Genomic DNA, 17,928 nt, shown 5'->3' on the forward strand with positions numbered 1-17,928 from the left:
TTTTCGGTGGTATTTCGGCAGCGATGCCCCTGGGTGACGCTGCTTGTCGGCGGCATTTCGGCGGCGATGCCTATTGACGTTGCTGCTTGTCTGTGGAATTTCGGCGGATGCTCATCCGCCACCACGGACCTCCATGGCTCGTTGCCTGGCGCCAGACAAAAAAGGTTGGGGACCACTGAACTAGAGAATATCATTTTAGAAAGACGCTCAATCTTGATTTAAAGACTTCCCTAGGTAAACTGTCCCAATAGTCCATTACCTTCACTATTAAGAATTTGCTCCTCAATTCTAGCTTGAATTTATCTAACTTCAGACACCGGATTTTGTTATGCCTTTGTTTGCTAGGTTAAATAGCTCTCTACTATCAGAAATGTCAGTACTAACAGACCATGATCAAGTCACCTCTTAAACCTCCATCTTATCAAAGAGAGGGTTATGTGATTAATGAATTACAGGCCTAAATATTAGTACTTTGACAAAACACAACTTGGCTGATATTGCTGAACTTCCAATATGCAGAGGGGCATACCAAGAGTCTCATCGGCCTCTGTGGGATGCATAGCTGAAATTTGCTGCAGCCTGCTCCACTAGAGAGCAGAGCGGGAGTGTTTGTGGTTCACCTCAGATAGCTGGCCACATGCTAGATATTGGCATGGGATCAGAGATCACAGGTGTGTATGTAAACTGTGCCCTTGAGAAGGGTATCACATCACTACACCTCATTGTGAGGCTGGGGTGCACCATTCCCACTGAGAGCAAGGGCCTGATTTGGCTGTGCACTATTGGAGGTCATACAGAAAAATGCTGGGTTGTAATAGAGATTACTACTTTTCCCTACAACAGTTCTATCAAAGGGTTGGTAGGACTTTATAAAGCCAACAAGACAGTGACTCTTAAATACTCTCTTCCTCACAGGCCAATCATATTCAGATTTGAGACAGGTGAAGCAGAAGGGAAGATGTCTAGAATGCAGGTGGCATATGTCTCTCTACCAGTGGGATCCATCATAGCATACAGAGTTTTTGAAAGTGATTTACTATACATTTAATAATTTTCAAATTACATTTAATATGTTCTTTTCTGAAACTGCCAGGGGTTCATTCAAGACCATCATTTTTCTATGTTGGAAACATAGGATTCTTACTGCATTTAAAGTGAAAAATGCAACAGGCCAAGATTCAGTTTTTATAATTACATTTGAAGTTTTTTTAATGTTATTTTGGGCATGTCAAAGGAGTTTTAGTTTCGTCAGGAATTTCCAGTAAAAAACAAAAGTACAAAGATAGAATAAAAACACAAGACGATATGATTTCTGAATGCTTCATTACTAGCTGTATGTTAAACTAGAAACACTGTTTTAAAGCAATTTGTGCTGATGAATTATGTCAGGTCTATTGGAAGAATGTTAGCGAAATCTAGGATACCAATAAATTTTGTTTTGTGGTGGAGTGAAAACATGAGAGTGGTGTGTGTATTTGCCAAATCCCTGTCCCTCTCACTCCTCCCCGCAACTACCTCAGAATCTAGTAACATTAAGAAAGGTAGTGGCAGCACAGAGGAAACGAAAAGGAAGGAACATATGGTCCAAGTCTGCATGATGCTGAGTACACTCAACTCTGACTGACTTTGATGGGAGTTGTGGGTGCTTGGAATTTCTTAGGATTAGGCCCTTAAGAGTTTTTTGCATTTGTCTTACCTCCCTCACCATTACTCTGTCTACCCAGATACACTGTAAGTACCAAATCAAGGGTGCAACACCAATGTTAGTGAAACTAATGGCCTCTGGCTGCAGCATGCAATATACACACACATCCTCTGACAAGTAAATTGAAATGAAACAAACTAGATCAGATGGAAACATGCTCACTTTGTTCCACTGAAACTGGCTCAGCAGTATTTAGCAGTGCTTGACCTAGTTCCTACACCAACTCTTCACTGTCATTTCCTTAGACAGCTTGTCAATGCAGTTGTGAATCTAGAGATTAAGGAATGAAAGTTTGGAAACAAACAATCTGGGCTCTCTCTGTTAAAAGTTCTCTGACTGTAGATGGTATTGTGATCTAAGCAATAGGGTACACTGTACAAAGAGGCTACTCTGGCACTAACAGCCCAGTACTTCATAATAGCTGATATGCGGCAAAAGGCTTCAGCCTTGAAGCAACTGCTGAATACTACTTTACTGCACTCTGAAATGAATGTTTGGATTTTGATTTCTGACACTGCTCCTAACTAGAGAAATCAATGTCAACTCTCCATCCCACTTTTCAATCAATAAAGAGATCAGTATCTGCAAACAGCTTTAGGGCTAGTCTACGATACTGGGTTAGGTCAACGTATGCTGCCTTGTGTCAATCTAGCTGTGGAAGTGTCTTCCCTTAAATCTGGCTCCCACCGACGTAAGCAGCTCTCTATGCCAATTTAGTAACACTACGTCCCCGAGTGGCGTACAGTCACGGTCAATGTAATTAGGTTGATGCAGACGTAGAGTGACACTGCGCTGATTACATCAACTGTTACTGGCTTTCAGGAGCTGTCCCACAATACCCCTCACCAACAATACAATCGATACAAGTGCTCCTAATGAGGACACGCACCACCAAAACAAGAAGTCCCCACAGAAGTGATTTAGCAACCAATGTAAGTTAGGTCGACATAATTTTGTAGTTTAGACATGGCCTTTATTTTCAAACTAGCTTAATTGTTGTATTCCACAATTCTTTTTAAACAAGGCTTTTTTCTTCTTTTATAGAAAAAATATTAGGACTAGATTTACTACTCACAAAAGGGAGATACAAATATTGTTGGCCTGAGGCAGATGCTGTGCTCAGTTGTCCTACACAGCTGTACCACTGTACCTCAACCCTGACATTAAACAGTCCTGTTTTCAGTTTTGGGCTTCTTGACAGGAGAAGCAAATAACACTGATGCTGAACTGTACAATGGTTTCCTAATATACTGAAATCAGGATTATGAGAAGACTAAACAAACTCATTTTCATTTGGAACCTCAGTAATTATTTTTGAACTCTGATCTCAGAGGTAAAATGCTAGTGCAATTCATAGAGTCCAAAGCCAGAAGGGACCATTGTGATCTAATTTAACCTCCTATATAACACAGGCGACAGAACTTCCCTGAAATAATTCCTAGACTATTGACTTGCTGAACCTCCTAGACCCGAATACTTTAGCTGCATGAGGAAGATATCAAATCAAGTTATATCTGACCAATACCCCCCAATTAAGCACTTCCCAAAAACAGTAACAATATTCTATATCTTCTAAAATAAAATTAGTTTAAAAACTGGCACATAAAAACTAAGTCTCTTTGCTAGCTAATTCTAGATTATTAAAATTCATTAACAACCATATTATATGCTTTGGTCAAGAATAACTAGCGATTTTAGATGTCCAATTTGAGAGCCTCAAAGAGGCTTGATTTTCAGACTGAGTACTCAGCAATTTTTGAAAATTGGACCTTTTAAAAAAAAACATCTGTTTGGCACCCAAAAACTGAGACAACCACAATCACTAGTCACATTTACAAACAAAATTACATTTTTTAAAAAAAAATTCTTAACCACGTTCTACTCCTCAAAACAAATAATTCAGGAAACGTGCATAGGAAACCTTCAGTGTAGGTTACGTAAAACACATTTACAGCGTACAAAGTGCTAAATCCAGTCATCTTAACAGGACATTACATCTTTCCTATTTTGCAACATTTTATGTTCACAAAAAAACCTCAACCTTCTTCCCACCCTCCACCTTGCAAATTCAAGATGGGAGGGTGGGAGGGAAATCATCATTTTGCTGAGCATGTTCAGGAACAATCTTTTTCAGTTCAGTCTATTACCAACTAAAATTGTAAAATATTACACAGCAGTAGATTTTAAACTGTCAGTCCAACTGAAAAACAAATGCAAGGCCTTTGAAAGTAATATGAAAAAAGTACTACTGTTAAACTACAGCAGGCATGTATATAAGTAAGGGACTATGTGTAGCAGAGATCAAGATAACTGCATATTTTGGTCACACTTACTTACAAGAAAGCTGAAAGTTACCAGTATAAAAGTACTGGCCACTCTTCCTGTTAAAAGAGATTTTTGGGGTGGGGGGATGGGAAGGAATCACGTCTGAAAATACAGCTGTTCTTCCTCTCTGCCTTTTAAATTCATCTCCTTTTTTATAATAGCGTCTCCCAGTTGATATTTTACTTCTGCAAATACACTGCTTAACCCTGTAAAGCGTGTGGGGAGGTAGGCTGCACAAATTTTGTTTCTTCTGGCAAACTAAAGCTGTGCTGGATCACAGATCCTTTGTAAACGAGCCATAACACACAGGAGAGGGGCACAGAAAAATAGGTCTGCACATTGTAATTCTAAGGAAGCTTAAAAATAGAAAGAACAGAATAAAAATTCAGCTTCCTTATCGGTTATGGGAGTCCTTCCCAAGTAAACAGCGGCAAAATATTTTGTCATACAGGAAAATAAAGACTTGCAGCTTAACACGCGCAAACAAAATCCCCCTTTGTTTTGTTTTTACCCGTCTGCTCCCAGGCCACTCCGCTAGCCGGGTTCAAAGAGGGATTTGTGCCAAAAGGAAATGAAGTCAGAGCTCGGGAGACGCAGCTTGTTTGGGGGACAAAAACTAACTGAAGTTTGAAAGGAATCAAACGAAGCCAGGGGAGCGTTCTCAGCGGCAACCCCACGGGCCAGGGCCGGGCTCAGCGGCACACTCCGCTCGGCCGGGGAAGAGGGGGCTGCGCGTGGGGGCGGCTGGGGAATTTCCCCGGTGAGGACCGGGGCGAACAGCGCTACCCAGCGAGGCGGGTGTGGGCACAAACCCACGCACCCGCCACCCTGCCAAGGGGGGGGGGGGCGGCGCAGCCCGGGACAGCGGGGTGCACCAGAGGGGATTTCTGCCCCCGCCCCCCCCGGGTAACAGGTACCGTCCCAGAGTCCCGACACTCACCTGGCGCCCGCCGTCGCGATTCCTTGCGGCTCGAGCCCCGCGGCCGGAGACGCGCCCCCGCCGCTATGGGTCCAGACCCCCCCGCAAGGGGGAAGGGGGAAGAAGTTCCGGGCTGGGGCGCGGAGCCCAGAGCGCCTCCCGCTCAGCCGGCAGGGATCCGGAAGCTCCCTTTGTGGCCGGGATCGAAGCGGGCGCGAGCGCGAGCTGCCAACCGCCAGCGAGCTTCCAGCGCTCTGGGTCGGCAGCGGCGGCAGCGGTGGCTCCAACACCCCACCGGGTGGGCGGGGCTCGGTGACCTCATCACTCCGCGCCATCGCGCGGGGAATGATGGGAGTTGTAGTTCTTTCTCCCTCCCGCGGGCGCTGGGGGGTTAATCTGCCCTCGCTGGGGGGGTTGATTTTGCCAGAGGAGGTTCCCAGCCCTTTGGGTGGCGGGTGCAGGAGCAGCCGGACTCCAGCCCACCCTGGCCTGGCTCCCACCCTGGCCAGTGCCAGAGCTTCAGGAAAGGCTACAGAACAGGGCAGCGAGGGGGTGATCCGCCCCGTCTTCCACTCTCCCCCCCGCTGCTGGCAGTCAGAGGCGCCTCCCCAGCCCCCCTGCGTGGGGTGTGTCCCGCCCCATAATAGCTCTTGGTGGACCTATCCTCTGTGAACGTAGCTCATTCTTTTCTGAACCCAGTTATACTTTTTGGCCATGACAACCAGTGGCGGATTAGCCACTGGGCCAACGGGGCCCGGTGCCAGGGGTCCCGGCCAATTGGGGGCCCCTGGAAAAATGGGTGCCCCTGTGACCAGCTCTGCCTGCCCCGTGCTCCTGCTGGGGAGCAGGGAAAGCACCCCGCACTCCAACCCCACTCCCCAACCGGAGCGCCGGGTGAGGGGATGGGGCGGGGAAAGCCCCTGCGTTTTGACCCCATTTCCCCAACAGGTGGGCTGGGGGGGGGATTGCAGGCGGACCCCACTTGCTCTGACCCAGGGCCCCACAAATCCCTAATCCACTTCTGAACATTGCATGGAAATGTGTTCCGTGGGTTAGTTGTACCCTGGATGAAAAAGGAGACTTCCTCTTGTTTCAGAGTAGCAGCCGTGTTAGTCTGTATCCGCAAAAAGAACAGGAGTACTTGTGGCACCTTAAAGACTAACAAATTTATTGTAGCATGAGCTTTCGTGAGCTACAGCTCACTTCTTCGGATGCATAGCTACATGCTACAATAAATTTGTTAGTCTTTAAGGTGCCACAAGTACTCCTGTTCTTTTTCCTCTTGTTTGTATCCAACCCGCATCTGCCCAGGGAAGCCAGGGCAATGGGTTGGGAAGCCTGATGCCACACTAGCTGAGTGCATCTGCCCACGGGAGTCTCAGGGCAATGCACTCTGAAGCAACTACCAGTTGGGGATGCCTGACTGGAGCAGCATTGCCAAACTCAAGCGCTCGAAAATCGCCTAAAAAGACAAGCCTAAAAAAAATTACGATTGACTTAATAATCATATTTAAAATAAGTAAATAATTCAGGGGTGAGGGCTGGCCTCAGAGAGGGGCAGGTTCATATTTTTGTGCAATTGTAATTCATTTCCTTGAAAGGAAGGTGGTCACCTTAGCCCTGGATGTGGGTATTATTGCTCTGATGCCTATTTTACAGAGTGGGAAACAGGGACAGAGAGACTGACTTGTCCAAAGTCATACAACAAGTCCATGGCAGAGCTACGAATCCAACTGCTGAGCCGCAAGGATTGGATGTAAACCAACCTAGTCACATCTGAGGTAAATGCCACCCTATGATACAAACTTAATCGTGTGATGATGATGATGTTGTGTGACTCAAAAGTAATTTTAGGACTCTGTTGAGTCCTGGGTTGCTTTGCTGAAATGAGGACAATTCCAGAGAAAACCGTCCAGAACAGCAGCAGGTCATCTAATTTATCTGTGCCACAATTCACCCACAGCTGGGGAGAACAACCTCCCGCCTGACAGTGGGGTCATGAGGCTTAGTAAACGTTTGAGCTTGGAGATCTCAGACAAAAGACCCTATATAAGTGCAAAATATTATGATTAGATTTTGTAGGTTCCTTCCCCCATCCAGTTAATCAGAGACACAATGTGCATCCCAAGGGCCCTGTGTGGTCTATGAATTCTTAAAATACATCCCACCACGACTCTCATCTCCCTATACTTGTAGAGGGAAAATAAAAAGCTGATCAACTCCAGATTTTTATTCCTGGCGAACATAAACAACTAACTTTTCCCTTTTTCCATCAAGAAAGATACAAATAAATACAACAATTGTGTGTATCTGTAATTGGTTTAAATGGATGCATATGTATATAAAAATTAGGCGTGATTCTTTGGCTCCTGGAGTGCTACTAATAGACCCTTCAGCATTACATGGGTTAGGCACCCTACAGTGAAGCAATGAAAGATATATTGGAAATAGAAGGCAGGAAAAGAATTGACTCAGATCCAAAAGGCACCAGCTGTGATTCATCGACAACAGCTTCAGAGACTTACATATTTAAACAGAGACAGTGAAATTATTAAATGATTATTCAATGATGTATGAGAATTCTCATGAGATACACCTGAGATGGTGGTATGACATGACAAGTAACTGCTCATTGTAGCGGCGATGATGATACATACTCACAAATATGTACGTACCAACTAGTGATGTATGAATATCAATTATTAATAATTACATATATTACAGTAGCACCCAGCGTGCCCAGTTGAGATCTCATTGTACTAGATGCTGTACAAACACACAGTGAGTGGGGAAGCATTTTTTCCCCATTCCCTTATACTTTAACCTCTATTTATATAGCATTTTTCATCCCAGAGCAAACTGAACTGAACTGGTACACGCCATATATAGGAATCACTTCTTCCACCAATTAAATATAATTATCTCCCAGATGAAATATGTCAACTGTGCCAAAGCACCGCGTTACACTACAGAGCAGTTTGGGAGAGAAGAGAAGGATATTTTATCCATTTGAAACTGCAGGGGGAAATGTAGGTAGGAAGACTATCCTTACCCAAGCTGCAATTTGGTTGAGGTTAACACCTCTCTTTTGTGTAAAAAGTGCCTTAGGATCTTTAATTACCATAAACAGTTATGACCTCTGGTTTACTCTCATCCCAAAGATGGGAGGACGAGAGAGGACTCCAGCATGTTGCTACAGATGCAGAGGAGGAACTTGGATTACATATGGCAGATATATTTGAAGTCAGGGTGAGGGCTGGAGACTGTGAGGGTGGCTGACAGACCCAGACTGATAAAGTTGGTGAAAATCTTTAGATTTCAGATGCTACACCCTACTTTGTGGTATGCATTGGTTAGGTTAGTGGGGGAGGTTCTGATTTCTGTGGACTATTTACATGGCAGAGCTTTTGTTTCACTGATGTTACTGTGTACAAAATTGCATGGATTCTACATTAAAATGTTCACTAGAGCCTTGCATAGACAATTAGGGAGTGTTTCCTTATGACCATATAAATATACATACTTTCCTCACCTTTTCCTAACCGGTGTTATGTAGTAGAGTTAAGAGTTCATTTTGTGAATCAAATCTACACACTGAACAGAGCAACTACTATGAAAAATGAAAAGCTTAACTCATTTCATGTTAAGACACAATGAACTGGGGCTTGTAGTTTTGTATTTTCCCAATCTTACTTCTTTTCATGAGTGAAATGAATAATGGTGGATATCATAACCATGGCAGGCTGCCAAATCCGTCTGTGTATATGTGTGTGTGTGTATATACGCAGAGACATACATATAGAAAATACAGAGAGAGAGAGAGAGAGAGGTTAAAGATCTCTGCCTTTGTATATCACAGCACTACTCTAGCATTATTGCTGATGATTATTATATCAGTTTTCATAGATCACTTGGTCTGGGCAAAATACATACTCTGAATGACTAGAGTACTATTTCACCTGAAGTACCCTTGTGGTGATGGAAAAAAAGAACACATCAGTTTACTTGGTTCTATTTTTTCCCCCAGCTTACGGGAAATCATGACCTGAATGTGGCCTCTGATCTTATTTTCTCTTTCTTGTATATATTTAAACATACATAAATAAATGTCAATGAACCAGATTTTTTTCCTGTGTAGAAAACCACCACCAAAATCTGAATTAAAAAAAAATAAAATCCCTTGGAACATTTTGTTTTATAATTAATTTCAAATAATATATTTTATTTTGTCTGAAGGAAACTCCTGATGGACTAATTGAAGGGGGGCATGTGTGTGTGTGTGGGGGGGGAATTAAACAGTATACAGCACCTATTTATCACCCAACTACATATTTACCACCCTGTGTTATAGCACAAATGGGTTCTGGTCCATGACTGGGGTTCCTAGGTGCTACCACAATTAATAATTAATATAGTATATAATATGTAATATATTGTATACTAAATTATGATTTAATAAATGTGAGTTACACAGTGAAACTAACTGTGCATTTGGTACTGTACATGGGAAAAAATATACAGGTGTTCCTTTTATCATGGGCCTTGTCTATGGTGGGCTTTTTCCTAAAAAATGTCCCATCTTTGCTAGCATTGATGTAGCAGCAGCAGAGGGCTGGTATTGACATGGTGATGGTGTCCACATATATTTTTACCACCATATTGTGTAGAACTGACCAGAAGGATTAGATGACATTAGACCCACGCCCATAAAAGTCAGTGGGGCTCTTTGGTTTGAGCAGTCTGGCTCTGATCCAACAAGGTACTTAAGCACATGCTTAATGTTCTGCACTTGATTAGTCCCTTTAAAGTTAAGCATATGCTTATATGCTTGGCTGGATTGAGCCAGTTTACTCAGCACCTTGCAGGACTGATCCCATGGTATTGAAAACACCTAAGATCGCTGGTGTCTTCTCTGTACTAGTACTCCTATTTTGCTACCACCGGAGTTAGCATTTGTGGATCATATTTCAGGACATAAGCTAATGTAGACACAGTCCTAATAATTGTGACCTTGAATTTACTTTGTGTTGGATTTTTGAAAGAGAGGCTGAGAGACCTGGAAATGATATACTTCCATATCTTCCACAGGGCTCACTTCCTGTTTTTATGGGACCAGTTCCCAGTTCCCAGCGAAGTCTGTGACAAAACTCCCATTAACTCCATGGTGAACATGCCTCTCTGTTTTGTCAGGGAGAGACACATGTGCAACTGAGGAAGAACAAAATGTATGTGACTAACTGAATGAACGCATGTGTGTGCCCGTGTGACATCAGATCTGATGATTGCAGTGAGGCTGGGGGTGGGGGTTGGGGGGGAGATTGTTGTATTAGGTGCTGTCCTGCCGGGACAGGAAAAAGTGGGCAGTTGCAAAATATTAAGTAGACAACTTCCCCCATTCTTTACATTGGGCTATGTGCTTCTCTCTGTGGTAAAAAGGTAAGGAAAGGATTAGAAGTTGCAAAAATCTGCTGAATAAGTTAGTATGCATCATGGGAAAATAATGCTTGTGTTGTTATAATAATCATTCATAATACTTAGCACTTATATAATGCTTTGAATCCAAAGCACTGCACATACCTTAAATAATGAATCATTCACCATATATCTGTGAAGTAGATAGGTGAACATATAGTATTATCACCCCCAGTTTATGCAGGGGAAACTGAGGCAAAGAGAGCTGAAAACCATCCCTAGGCAATTCAGGGGCAGGACCTTAGCAAGAATTAAGGAGATCCCAGATTCCAGTCCTGTGCTCAGTCTACTAGACCATATAGTAACTAGCAGTTGAGATGCTATAATAAGTAGCATCTCAACCATGGAAGAGATTTAAAGAAACCTGCTCACTGTCTGTGGGGGGAGATCCAGCATGTACTGTTTATAGTAAGGGGACAGAGCTTTTCCTTGAGCCTTCCAATCTGTGATGTTTGCACCCCTATACACACACCATTGTCAAATGGCCCCTGCATGCTTAGATATCCACCGAATTAATTACCGATATCTTGCCACAGTGAGTGTGGATTTTGACTGCACGCTGTTGCTCAGAGCATCCCTAATTTGCTGTCACTTTTCTGTAGTAATTGATGTGTTTTTATCAGAGCGGCACTTTGGCCTTTGCTAGACTCCCCGCACATTTTATTTAAATCACATCCCTTTTTGGAGAGTTTTCTGATTTTCTGGATGGGGTCAGTTTTATGTCGAAAGTTGCTTTAGCAGCCAGACCAAGTAAAAATGATCTTCTTGTGCATAGAATTTTGGGACAGGGTTTGTAGTAACTGCTGCTATGTTTTCAGTCTACGAGCCACAGGATCATATGGCTCACAGTTCTGTTGTGGGCCCAATTCCCTATTAGATAATGAATAGTTTATGGTTAATGTGACGAAGTGGGACTGTTCGTACTGGGGGCTGGGTACAGATCCTAAGTATCTAGCAGCAAAAGGTCATGCAGCCAAATGCCTGAAGTTCTGTCTCCTAGCAACGGATGGCCCGGCCCCTCCCTGCAAAGGTAAAGGTAAAGGAGACAGACAAAGGGGGTCAGGTGACCCCCTAGCCGGAAAGAAGAGGAGGAGAGAGGGGAGGGGGGGGGGGGGGAGTGGAGACTGGAGGGAGAAAGGGGAGGAGGGGAGAGGAGGCTGAGCTCCGAGGGGGGCCCGGGCCCCTGTGGGCAGGGGGGAGGGGGGGATCTGATCCTGCTGTGCCTGTTATACCTGCCTGTGTATGTCTGTCCTGTCATCTAAATAAACCTTCTGCTGGCTGGCTGTGGCTGAGTGCTGGAGCAGGGGTGAGGGGGGTTGTTAAGTTTTAGGGGCACTTCATCACTGCTACCTTTCCTTTGCCTTTGCATCAGCCTAAAAATACCCCTTGCTCATTCATCAGTTTGATTCCATTTGTCCTGGCAATTTGCTTATTCCTTTTCTTAAGAACCAGTCAACTCTCCAGAACTTTTCTTGTTCTAACAGGAACAGTTTCAGTCCTAATCCTCAAAAGGTTTTTCTATCAAGGATTAAAAGAAACTGAGGATATAGTCAAGTTTGGCAGCCCCAAAATGGGGTTTCTTTCATTTTTTTAAAGACGTCTCCCTAACCATGAAAAACACCTAACAACTTCCCCCTGAAAGAGACGCTTGCAGTCCATGGTAAACTACCACTAAGTTCAATGAAAGCCACTGCTAAAGTCCAGGCTTCTTAACTGAGCTACCTGCCAGCAATACGCCTAGGGGGCTTCAGGGCCACCCAGAGGATTCAGGGGGCCTGGGGCAAAGCAATTTTGGGGGCCCTTTTCATAAAAAAAAAAGTTGCAATACTATAGAATACTATATTCTCATGGGGGCCCCTGTGGGGCCTGGGGCAAACTGCCCCACTTCCTTCCCACCCCGCGGCTGATTTTCTCTGTAATCGTGGTACATTTCACATCCCCCCAGTCTATTCCACTCTGGCTAGACAGCATGGTGCCATAATATATAAGAATCTTTCTTGTCCAGGAACAAAACAGACAAGATGAGCACACCCAGAGCCAAAATAAAGTTGGTTCTGTGGGTCTAATTTTAGACCAGCTCTCTTATATGGAATACTGTGTCTGCTGAGCCATTTCATTTGAGACCCGTTTGCCTCACAGCATTGGAATATAAAGTTGTTACATGGGAAAACACTGCGCTGAAATTGTCTTTGATATTTAAATGAACAGTTTCTGTTTTCTGACAGCCACATACTGTTCTGGCATTTGTGTCTAACAGGCTTTCTGAGTCAGAGGCAACATAAAATGACACATGGAAGCCTCTATTGTTCCCAGGAAAGAACATATGTTTCTATGATCTTTCTGCAGCTACAGAGGGTGAGTAAAAAGCAGTAAGGGCTATTGTTCAGATATTATGATATTATTTCTAAACTGCTTTGCAACCCAGAATCTGGGACCCAGCACACACTCTGAGTAGTAGGCCAGGCACAGGATGCCAGAAGGGGCTAGAGGAAAGGAGTCCTCACCTCAGGTCACTAAGGGTATGTCTACACAGCACTTAAAAACTCGGGTCTGGCCTGTGCCAGTTGACTTGGGCTCAGGCTGTGGGGCAGTTTAATTGCAGTGTAGACATTCAGGCTCAGGCCGATGCCCAGGCTCTAGAACTCTGCAAGGTGGGGACTGGGATGTCTAATTGCAGTATTAGACATACCACTTAGGGTACGTCTACATGGGGATAAAAGACCTGTGGCATGGTTAAAATTCACCGTGTAGACATTTGGGCTTGGGGCTGGAGCCTGAGGTCTGGGATCCTCCCATCCTCCCAAATGTGTAGAAAGCGATTTTTAATCCCTGGAGTCCAAGCCCCGAGAGCCCTAGTCATCTGACATGGGTCTGTCACGGTTTATCATCCCTGTGTAGACATACCCTAAGTGGTTCCACAGCAACACTTTGGAGACTAATTCAGTTTAAGGGCTGAAGTAATCATGTATGGCCTCAACACATCTCCACTTCACTGCCCAGATCATGTATCTCCCACTTCTTCCCTGGCGCAGCCCCTATTCACCCCCTGGGCAATGGTATACCGGTCATTCTTGTAGAACTGAACTTCACACTGCCCTGGGAGTACACAGACCCTCCCGCAGCTCCCTCAATCCAGCCTCCGCCTTGTGCTGTGCAAACATACCCTTTCCACTGCAAACGGGACCCCTGCAGCGCCAAAGGGGAGCTTTGAGTTGCCCGCTGTATTTTATATTCATTGATTTTCTATTTAAAACAGCACAAATCTAAACCAACTTTACAGAAAACATTTTGTGAGGAGCTGAAACTTTAACACCAAAATATTCTGGCGTAGTGGACAGCTGCTCCCGTTACAGTGATGTTCTGCAGTTCATGCTTAACTAGATAATCACCCCAGTTCTACATGGTGATCTGTAATTAAATCATTAGTCAGAGTTCAGATGCAAGAAAATATTTTACTTTGCGAGTCCAAGATGAACTCTTTAATAGAGGCGTCATCATGCAAGTCAATATTTACGGTACAATTTGCTGGTGTAAGGTTGCAGCTTTGTAACAAAAGGCTAGCTAAGGAGCACAGAAATTATGATGATTATCAAATATTTGGTTTAAAAATATGATACTTCCTGACTCAGAAATCCAAAAGAGTATTTGGTCCCTTCACAGTTCAACTTCCTAACTAGAAATCACACCAAACCAACGAGTCAATCGCATCTTTACCATTACTTTTTAGCAGACGTGGATGTGTACTGCACCTGTGGCAGTGTTCAGACAGGGTAAGTAGGTGGATGTGTAATCATTGCAATCAACCAGTCTGGTCACAAACGAGGATTAAATTACGTTCTTCTCAACTTCTGAGAAGTGTAATTTGCTGTAAATTAATAAGCAAACATCCAACATCTTGAGGTCTATTTGCAGAGATATGAATTCAAAGGGAACTTTATGATGGAAAATTGCAATGATTGAGAGAGCAATGCAAGTATATTCTGCTGTTGTGCCATCAGTAGCAGTTAGCTACAGTTGTGAGGGCATTTGCATTGGAAACTGTAAGTTTGCTGGGTGAATAATACTTTAGCCATTTCAATGTACATTAGTCAGAAAGTTGGGGCATGATCCTGAAGACTTAATTCAGGATCCCATGTACTGCGCAGCACGACGGGACCAGATTCTGTTGCAAGAATCCCTACATTCGATGGCACTGTTAATTTATTTTATGTGAATATATTGGATCCCCATAACAATGGCTCCCATTTCCTCCCCAGGATAGGGCCTTAGAGGAAAAGGCAGAAGTGGGAAACATCTGCTGTTTAAGCATTTTACATAGCACCCATCACTGTAGCATGTGGAGATAGTGCCTGTCATTTCCGCTGGCTGTGCCTGCTCATCATTACCACAGTGCTTCCAAAACACTTTCAAGGAAAAATAAAAATGGAGGTGGGGATGAATCACATTTTCAAAAGTGCCCGAGCGTCAGATTTTTAAAGTTATTTGATTGGTGCTGTAGCAGGGTGCTAACCCAGAGCATGCCTCCTCATGGCACAACATGGCCCTGCAGGCACAGTACCCTCCATTCCCTCTTGCCTCTCTCAACTGATTTGTTCCCAGCCCAAAGTAATATTCCCCTGCCTGGGGTCCCATTTATTAAACTCTCTACAACAATGCAGTCTCCTGTGGCCTCTCAGGCCCAGACCCTTCACCCGGTCAAGATATTTCACAGCCTTCCCTTTTGGGGCTGTGTACTGCTTGAAGCCAGCTTTTCCAGCCCAGCAGTAGCCACGTTCCAGCCCTGCTTCACAGAGCCTCCCTTCTCTCTCCTCAGAGTTTTTACCCCGTTCAGGAGCTAGCTCAGTGCTTAACGCCTGACCCCATTCACCAACTTGTCTGTTGCTCTCCTAAACACCTATTCCTTAAAGGGGCCGTGCCATAGAGCAGGGTTAGCTGGCCACACCAGCCTGTAAGAGATTCCTATTGGGATTTTCTCGGGCACCTAACCCCCACTGAAATCAAAGGGAGTTAGGAACCTAGGAGCTTTTAAAAATCCCACTAGGTGCCTAAATACCTTTAAATATTTGGCCCTTAGGTACTTCGGCATCTAAGTCGTATTGATTTTCAATTAGCCTTAGGCTCCTGACTGCCTAAATCACTTTTGAAAATGGGACTTAGGTGCTCTTGAAAATGTTACCCACACTGGATAAGTCAAATACTCATCTTTTTCCTTGAAAAACACCAAGACTGGCCTTTGGCTGTAACTCACACACAGTTGCAAAGTACAGTGAGTGGGTTAATTTTGCAACACATTGGAGCCTCTAGCCTGGGCTCTCACAGTACTGGGCAATGTCATAAACCACTCACAAAAACACACACATGAAGGCCTACACTCCGTGTGATGGGGAGGGAGCAAACTGAGGTAGATGCTTCCCCAAAACCGTTGAGTGTGGAGTGCTGTGGCTCCTCTGTGTTCCCTTCACTCAGCCCAGGCACCCTGGAAGCTCCGCTCTGTACTCAAGGCTTCACATCCAGAGGAAAGGGAAGGAGGTAGGGACAGAGCCGCAAAGAAGAGTTGGGGGCCACACTTCCCACACCTTGCTCCCTTCGGGTGGGGGTGGATTTTTATTTTGAAATCTTCCTGGGTGTCACAGCAGGTTGAATTAAGCCTTTGCCTATACCTGGGATTCAGTCCTTGGTGGCCAGCAAACAGTGTCTGTGTACTGATGCACACTCAACCATAGTCCTGGAAAGCCGCAATTTGTACCAGCTGAGTTTACTCCAAGTAGAGACAAGTTCCCAGGAATAATTGTGACTCTGTGCAGCTACGCAGTGGCTGCCTTCTTCCACTTCGAAATAGGGGCCAAGTAGGGCGTAAATGGTTATTCGGCGTTGTGCAGAGAGATGAATTTCACCTGGGAGTGCATAGAAAAATGGGCATGTTGGTTGCCCCTTTGCAGACTGCAGTATATTTACACAGCCCATGGCAGTGAGCCGCCGCGCCTGGGTCCACAGACTCAGGCTCACATTGCTCATGCTAAAAATTGCTGTGTCGATGTTGCAGCTCGGGCTCTGACACCTGGGAAGGTGGAGGTGAGCTTCAGCGTCTGAGTCTCAGCCCGAGCCGCAACCGAAAAGTGCTGTCTACACAGCTCTTTTTAGTACAAAAACACAAGCCCCAGTCTGGGTTGGGAGGCTCGCTGCCACAGGCAGTATGCCCTCAAAGGCCTGTGTGTACATTTCATTGTCTTCTCAGCACGTGGGCACAGATCTAAAGTTTATTCAAGGGTCACACTTTCTTGCAACGGACTGCATCTTATCCCTAACCAGCTGTCTCATCACACACAGTCAGCATGCCTCATACCATCTGTATGTTACACTCATTACAATATAAAAATGATTCAGAATGGGGTGGAGCTTAGCCATCAATCACCTCACTGGCATGCGCTGGGCGAACTGCACGTGTGCCGCAGGCCATGACAAGCCACAATTAGCCTCCCCAGTTAGAGTGTCAGTATGCAAGTCACCTGGGTGACGTAATGCCTAGTGTAGATTCTATAACACCTAGCTGCCAGGAGGGATAATTTGCATGTGAATAGTAGGTGAGCATCATGTACATACAGCAAGAGCAGAGGAATCCACTGATGAACATATCTTAGGTACATCTCAGAGTTCAAGAGAAGGAACTTTTGTGTTGTAAGAGTCTCAAAGGCAGGCCTAGGAACAGAACATGTCTTTAGAGACAGACCAAACAGTGTTGCCAACTCATGATTTTATTGAGAGTCCTGCCAGATTTGGTGTTTTTCTAAGGACCCAGCTCCTGGAGTCATGTGATTCCAGGAGAGACAGCGTTTTTTTAAAAGTACGTTTCTAGTCCTCAAGATTGCAGAGAAAAGCTTGAAAATGTAAACACTAAAGGTTCAAAATACCTGAAAGCAAATAATAAATGGGGGCAGGGGTGGTTATTTCTTTTAAATTTTGTTAATTTTTAAGCCAGTCTTAGGTTTCTGGGTGGCCTGACTCATGACTTTTGAATGTGCGGAGTTGGCTTACTGCACTCCCACACATCCTCCCTCAGAGAATGAGCCACAGGAGATGAGGACATGCTGATACTGTTCTCACTCACCCCAGGCAGAGTGGAAGGGGCAGATGTGACTTCAATAAGTCATACTTAAAAAGTATAATAGGTGAAATAAAAGCCACATATTATGCCTTTGAGTTACCATATCAGCCTGCTGTGTTATGTAATAATAGTTAGCACTTATAATCGTCACTTCATAAACATTACCTAATGAATCCTCACCATACCTATATGAAGTATACATTCAGCAAGAATTCTCTCTTTTTCAGAGATGGGAAAACCGAGGCACACAGAAGTGAAATGACTTAGCCCAATACCACACAGTGAGTGATAAGAATATAGGAGATCCTGGATCCTATTCCTCTGTTCAGATGACTAGGCATGCCTCTGTCATGAATTAGTCATGAGGCTGTGTATTATCTGTATTTTAAAATGTTATGAAAATTA

The 17,928-nt window shown here is 44.4% G+C and overlaps 1 protein-coding gene and 1 long non-coding RNA gene across 3 annotated transcripts in view; one reads left to right on the forward strand and one right to left on the reverse strand.

Moving 5' to 3' along the window:
• Nucleotides 1–5,216, reverse strand: part of PELI1 (pellino E3 ubiquitin protein ligase 1) — a 55,526-nt gene extending 50,310 nt beyond the window's left edge. Inside the window, exon 1 of the mRNA XM_039532616.1 lies at nt 4,971–5,216. The gene's annotated coding sequence lies outside the window, so the exon portion shown is untranslated. The remainder of the gene's footprint in view (nt 1–4,970) is intronic.
• Nucleotides 4,727–17,928, forward strand: LOC120402175. 2 transcript variants are annotated; one of them, XR_005597039.1, is made up of 4 exons: nt 4,727–4,790; nt 6,609–6,730; nt 12,679–12,776; nt 17,751–17,928. It is a non-coding gene; the product is annotated as an uncharacterized LOC120402175 (long non-coding RNA). The 2 variants fall into 2 exon arrangements; XR_005597038.1 differs by lacking the exon at nt 4,727–4,790 and adding an exon at nt 4,876–4,943.

The sequence above is a fragment of the Mauremys reevesii genome, linkage group 3 (assembly GCF_016161935.1).
Source record: "Mauremys reevesii isolate NIE-2019 linkage group 3, ASM1616193v1, whole genome shotgun sequence".
Lineage (NCBI taxonomy): Eukaryota > Metazoa > Chordata > Testudines > Geoemydidae > Mauremys > Mauremys reevesii.